Source organism: Quercus lobata, chromosome 9 (assembly GCF_001633185.2).
Source record: "Quercus lobata isolate SW786 chromosome 9, ValleyOak3.0 Primary Assembly, whole genome shotgun sequence".
Lineage (NCBI taxonomy): Eukaryota > Viridiplantae > Streptophyta > Magnoliopsida > Fagales > Fagaceae > Quercus > Quercus lobata.
The window spans coordinates 19,747,551-19,754,728 of record NC_044912.1 but is presented as its reverse complement, the minus strand read 5'-3'; positions in this window follow the sequence as shown (position 1 = coordinate 19,754,728).

The following is a 7,178-nucleotide window of genomic DNA, read 5'->3' as shown; positions in this document are numbered from 1 at the left end:
TTTTCTCCTTAATTTCAACACTAACGCTAATCTAGTTCATGAGAAATATCCAAATGCAAACTCGGAATAATTAGGCTAGACACACTTGTAGAAGGCGATGGCAACAAAGACGATAATGACTGAAGAGTGACAATAATCCGAGAAGGGTCGTGTTAGGAGTTTTGTTAGTAAGATCAAAAGAATTTAACAAAGAGGTAGTCATAGCAAAATTCGAATTCTACTTATACAGCCATGTTGATGTAGGATGTCCCTTTATGCAGTATAATTTACAATCTCATGAAAGGAAACCGCTGTATACAATTTCAGTGTAATTGTACAAATCATTGCAACGCTTTTTGCAGTGTTTTATGCATCTCTTTTTCCTTAACTGCGCCTTATCTTCACACGGGGTGAGAGAGGGAAATCAAGGTGGAAATAGAGAATTAAGTGAGAAAAAGGAAGAAAAGGATCAGCTTGCACTGCATTTATTATATACCAATCTTTTTCTTTTTTGATAATGAAAGAAATGGGTAAAGGACAATCTGAGTTGGCGTATTCCACTTAGACATGATCATAATGACACCCTATCCATTAGGCCCAGGCATACGGGAGCAGGGAATTTGGATGAGCCATAATTGTGCACTCAGCCTTGTCAATCTAAGATGCTAGTGAGCATGAGTCGAGAGCATAAAATTATTTCCTAAACGCTTCCCATTCTAACACTAAACTTAATGAAAGCAAGCATAAATCTAGATCAAACATAACTAACAACTAAATACTTAAATCCAATTTGATTAAACTTTATTACAAAGTTCAAAGAAAGCACTTACTAGCATAAATCCTTTGCAAATGCTAAGAACTAGAAGATCTCCTAAGAAAGTACAAATGAAGAGACCTCAACAAGTTTTGTGTGTTCGTGGTCTCCTTTTTTGTAAAGATAACAATGTCCTTTCTATTGACTTCCACGAGTGCTTTGACAATTTGTCCTTTATATTATTGCGCCTGAGAGGTTGCCTTGTAACATGAAAGGTCATCTATCGAGTGGACAATTTTATTTACTGTCATAACATATTATCTTTTGTTTATCAAATCTTTTGAATTGTACTCTGAAAATGAATACACACAAATATAAATCCATAGGAGACGAATACATATAAACATAAATATATAAGAGATTATGAGACCACTTACATATTCTTTAACTATTTTTTAAATGAAAAAAATACAAAAAGAATATAATCCATGAATTTTTGTCAAAATTAAACTGACTATTGTGATTTTAATTTGAATAAACTTTTAGAAATGTCTAAATTGATATTGGTTGGGTTAGAGGGTTTTTTTTTTTTTTTTTTTTTTTTTTTTTTTTCAACCTTGTCGGGTAAATAAGTTTCTAATCTAATTCAACCCATCACATGTGTGTAAATTGTAGATTCCAACCCAACCTCATCCTTATGGGTCTAAGTGATTCAGTGGTCAATAGTTACATGTTTCCTGCATCGTAAAAATTGGATATTTATAATCTATTTCAAAACTTTTTTTAAAAATAAATTATTATACTTTTTTTTTAGAGAGTTTCAACCTATGCCATCCGCTTTACCAAGACACCAATTCAGTTTTTGGTGTAGGTGTGGATTGAACCTCAAATCTCTTACAATTATTAAAGACTTTACCAGTTGAGCTAATTGAAACTTAGAAATAAATTATTACACTTTAAATAATATTATGTTAATGGGTGTCTTTAGGAAAATTGTTATTAAACCATATTAGGAAGGTTTTTAACACAACTTTCATGGAAAATATAAATAATTGTCAGAAAAATTAATTGCTTTATCATTCTCTCATAAAATGTTTCTAAAAATAGTTCATAAACCAATGCTTTTAGAGCATTCATTAATATTTCCTATTTAAATAATATGCCTAAATTATATACCAAAATAAACCTAACAAAAAACATTAAAAATAAAAGTAATAAAACAAACTTTTATATATATATATATATATATATAACTAGTTGTGTTATGTCATATAAACTGAAAAAATCATCAACTTTTTTTTTTTTTGAGGAAAAAAAAAATCATCAACTTGAACCCAATACAACACAATACTCAAGATAAAATTCAAACCCAAGCCAATCCTACCTATGATCTATGAAACCAACCCAAGGCACCAAGTTGAGTTGGGTTGGGTTGAGTCAGGCTTGTTTCGTTGGATTTGTGGGTTAGATGCACACTCTTGCCCCTAGCATTACTTTTTGCAAATCCTTTTCCAACTTCTCATGAATCTTTTTTCCTTTTTTTTTCCTTTCTTCCTATCTTCACATGGGCTGAAAAAAAGGAAAGCAATTGGGCTAGCCCTTCAAGCTCGAAAGATCAACCTAATGGGTAATGGGTGTCTAAGAAGTATATAAGGTTTCTTTACCTTTCCGTCACTACTGAATGTGGGAATCCAGGCTTCTGCACACGTGCGTATGACTCAAGGCTTGCAGGTAAGACATTATTTTCTGATACTATTGGTAATACCTCAAGTCTTTCAAGCCCAAAAGACCAGCCTTATAGGAAGAGATGGTTAGGAGTTATAAACTTTTCAATAGATAACTTCTAAGTACTTTCCCATTAGACTAGACTTCTACGCTTGGAGAACCAGAAAGTGTTCCAAATGAGGAATTAGAGAAGAAGGGAGAGGTTTATCAACTTGAACTACAATTAGCACAAGTATATATACATACAAAGGCCATGCTACCATGATCTTCACGACTGGTTTTCCTAATTAATACTATTTCCACCCATAACTCTCCTCCCCGTCTTTAAATATTTTGTTACGTTTACAATTTGGACCAAAAAAAAAAAAACTAATTTATAGGATCTCTACACCCTTTCTTATGCTTGTATGAAACAATTAAATTGGTTCAATTTTAAATTTGTTATTGTTTTGGCCACTCATTTATGAAATTCTAGTTCCATCCCTAGCATAGGTCAAGAGTTATTAAAAGAGCTGTTATATATACTTAGGAAGTAGCTATTATTTAAATGTAAAATTCACACATAATTCTAATTGTATTCAATCTAGTTGGTATATAGTATGATTTAAACATTAAAAAGCTGTTGATGTCCAAAATATTACAAGTATTGAAGTCCAAAACTAATGAGCCCTTAAGGATAGAAAGTCCCAATCCATAAGCCAAGGCCCATTTAAAATAGGTAAAAGGAAGCCCAAGCTCATGAATGGGTAAGCCTTAGGCCTTAGAGGATGAAGAAAAAAGCAAAGGAAGCTTGGTCCAGTCTCTGTGAGAAGAACCCCCAAAGAGCCCAAAAAAAGACTGGACCAGGATACTGAGGAGCTGCCAGAACCAGGGAGGAGATATTCGGGAAGTGCAGGAAAGAATCAACTGGGAGATGGATAGCTCAGAGAAGCATGCTCATGGGCATAAGGAACGAAGAAAGACATGTCCCATAAACTGCCTGCAACCCAAAAGAAAGGATTTGGAAACAGATAATGACTTAGGAACTAGCACTTATGAAGGGAAGCGTGGTACCTCGAGAAGAGTAGCAAGATGAACCATTAAGGAAGGTGGCTAGGGATCTTTCAGCTTGACAGAGGAGAATCTTCTGATTTAGAGAAAAAAGACAAAGGATGAGATAGCTGTCAGGGTAATTTTTGCGACAAAGGTTGAGATTGTAGAAATGAGCCCAAAAACTCCCTTTGGATTTGTTAAATTCATCTGTTATTTGGAGAGCCAAGCCCAAAATTCGCAATATGAGGTACACAAAGGCTAATGGTGCTTTATGGAAAGAGAAACCAACACAAAATGAAACACAAGAAAGTGCAAAAACTATATATTCTTAAGTCAGAAATTTCAGCCCACAGTCACCAAGAGGGAGAAATAAGGGAGGTCCCAAGCAAGAGAGGGAGAGTTCACCTGTATTGGTATTTTCACCTCCAAGCCTTCAAATTGTCCATACACTAGGTAGCTAACTGGGCTTTTGTGTCAAAGTTTTGGGTTTTTCGTAGAAAAATGTTGTTCCCTCTTGTGGGTTGGTGATGAATATTTATATCAAGCTTTAGGGGATGCTTGTGACCAGTTTTTTAGTTAGGAGGAAGGTCTTGGACTTTTCAGATGCTATTTCTATGACTTGGTGTATTATGTTTTATGCTTAGGGAAAGGATTGGTTGCTTTTTGCATGATTTTGGAAATAAAGTTGTTTCCTCTTCATGGCTACTATCTCTAGTCTTTGTAGACCTTGGAAAACTATATTTGGGTGGCTGAGTGGGCTAGGTTGTTAAGCCTTATTCTTATAATTAGCTATGCTTTGGTGTGGAAAATGGAACTAGGCTAAAAATTAGGGGCACAATCACCCAGAGCATGGAGTCAAATATGGGGTAGAAATTTCTGACACTGGACCTCCTTCATGGGCCCTAAGTGCCCCCAATGTCCCTAGCCCACTTTGTGGCACATACGGACTGGGCCCATGTAAAGGTCCAATAGGAACTAAACCCAAACCCACCAAACCATTCCTACTTAATTCCCTAACCATTTGCATGGGCTTGGGCCATGCAACAAAGCAAAATGCATTGATAAGATACATTAGACGGATCTGCTAAGCAATTGAGCTTAGTCGTTCTATTGAACTATAAAAATTGTTACGAAAATGATTATTAATATTAGCCCCACTCGCATGAGTGGCGCTTGTGGCGTGCGTGTGAGCTTCTCAGAATTTTCGCAAGCTTTGAATACTTGATGAATTATGGTATGGGCCCACACCTGATGATAGCATAGCCCATTAAATCTTCGTACGTTGCATGGACTAGCACATTGCCTGTGCATTTTTTTTTTTCTTTCTAAAATCCCTCTTTCTTATCTCATGTTGTTGCTGCCATCATTGTTATTGTCCTATACACATACATATATTTGTCTCACCCTCCTTTCCCTTTCTTTTTCTTCCTCTTTTTTTTTTTGGTCCACACCTTTTCCTTTGTTTCCTTGGTCTTCATTTTTATTCTTTACTTCGAGTAATAGGCGTGTCAAAGTCAGACTCCTTTATGACTTTTGTCTTTTATATATATATATGTGTGTGTGTGTGTGTAATATATGTCTAGCCATTTCTTCTCTTCTTTTGTTTTTGGTCCACACCTTTTCCTTGGGTAAAAGGCGTGTTAAGATCAGGCCAACATAAAAGAGTGGCCTTCCACCACTTGTTTGCACCCACCAACATTAGGTTCACCTTAGAAAGTGGGACACGAATTTCTCATTTTTTTTTTCTTTTTGCCGAATGGTTCTCCACTTTGCTGTGTTGGGCACTTTGTCAGTCCATTCTGCTATCACCGTGACTGACCAGTGAGGCAAGAAGAAGGTCAAGAAAAAAAGGGTACAAGGGCAAGAGTGAAGAGATCAGCTCTTCCCATGGTTTGATTTTTATCTTCCTAGTCTTGCCTTATCCTCATACCATACAAGCAGAGCCAAATGAGTTCAAAATGGTTGCGTTCCAAGGGTGGCAGCAAGAGTTCAAAACGGTCATAGATCCAGGATAGTGGTGGTTCTTCGCTATCGTTTGGTGGGTCGGCGGCTGACGACTCGCCACTAAGACCGCTTTGCAATCCATGGGTCACGACAACTTCGCCTTTCCCTTTTCCTTTGCCGCTCAATCCCGCGACTGCAAATGAGAAAAAAATGGAGATTAGGTCTGACATTGTGGATTTTGCTGAGTTTAATCTTCCACCGCTGAATGGCATAACAGAGCTCCGACTTTGTTGCCAAGAGGTACTTCCCATTCCTATTATTTTTAGTATGGAATGTGGCCACTTTGTTGATTGGGACCGTTAGGTTGATAGGGAATTTCAAGATATTGAGTTTGTGAATTTATTGAATTGGTCTCAAATCTATGGTAATGTATTGGTGTCCCCCAATCTAAACATGAAAAAAGACATTGCCGGGTTGCGACATTTGGTTCGTAGGTGGAACTCAGCAACCCATACATTCTTTTTTGCTTAGGGTGAGGCTACTATAAATTTAGAGGTTGTAGAGAAAATTTTATTGTTGCCCTTGGTGGGTTGCAAGCGGCCATGGCCAATTGTGTTAGTTGAAGAGAGTGAAGGTATCATTGAAGAATTGTACACGGGTTATAGTGGCTGTGATGCTCCATCATGTAATAAACACTCTCGATTTGCTGCATGAGTTTGGTATTTTGAAAACTTTGAGGGAACCCTTGTTCGTCGTGCTACTTTCGTGGTTTATTGGCTGAATCGCTATGTGTTAACTGAGTCCCCCTTTGATCATATAAAAGCATATTTGTTTCCTCTGATTGTATTGCTGGCTCGCGGCAAATCTCTCACTATGGGCATCATGTGCTTAAGTAACTTGTATAATCATTTGGATGCTCTTCACACTTTCGAAATAGAGGGATCATTGCATTATGCCGTGGTAACTCATTTGAACTTGGCATTACTGCAAGTTTGGGTGTAGGAACGTGCTTTTCCTCTCATAGCATGCACTCGTTCCATCACAGCTGTTCACAAGCGCTATCCACCAAGTCCTAAGAACAACCAGCTTAATTTTTTTACAGAAATTCCGTGAATCTCCTCCCATACTTCTTAAGTGGATAGGAGTTAAGTCTCCCTCACTATCTTGTGTCAAGTTGATGGATAGGGAGGTTGACTTTATCTGGCATCCATATGTTAGCATTGTCGATGGTTTTTTGTTAACATTGAAAAAGTGTTATTTCAAAACAATATTTCAAATGGGTTTGTATCGATCACAACATGCCATGCAAGCAGTTGTGAAAACTTTGTAACATCAACTAAAATTTATTATTTTCAAAATCTACGAGAAACTTTGGCTTGACTAGTTTTGATCGGCGATGCAGCTTAATTGCGTTTTGTTGGATGATAATTATATCCCCACCTCAAACGTGATTGGTTATTTCTTTTTCTCATTCAGATCAGATATTCGTACCATCTATATGGTAGACTAGAATTTGCATTACAAAGATTTTGATCGATTTCTATGATATGGTATCATATAGGTTTTTTTTTTTTTTTTAATAGCTAAATTTTAAGAATTTATCTTGGTCAGCTTTACGTTTAAGTTTCTCAAAAAAGAACAAAAGCTTTGCGTTCAATGATGACTAAAGACTTTTTTTTTAGAGATAATAGCTTTTAGCATGATTTTATTTTCAGCTCATATTTTAGGGTCAGAAACCAATATA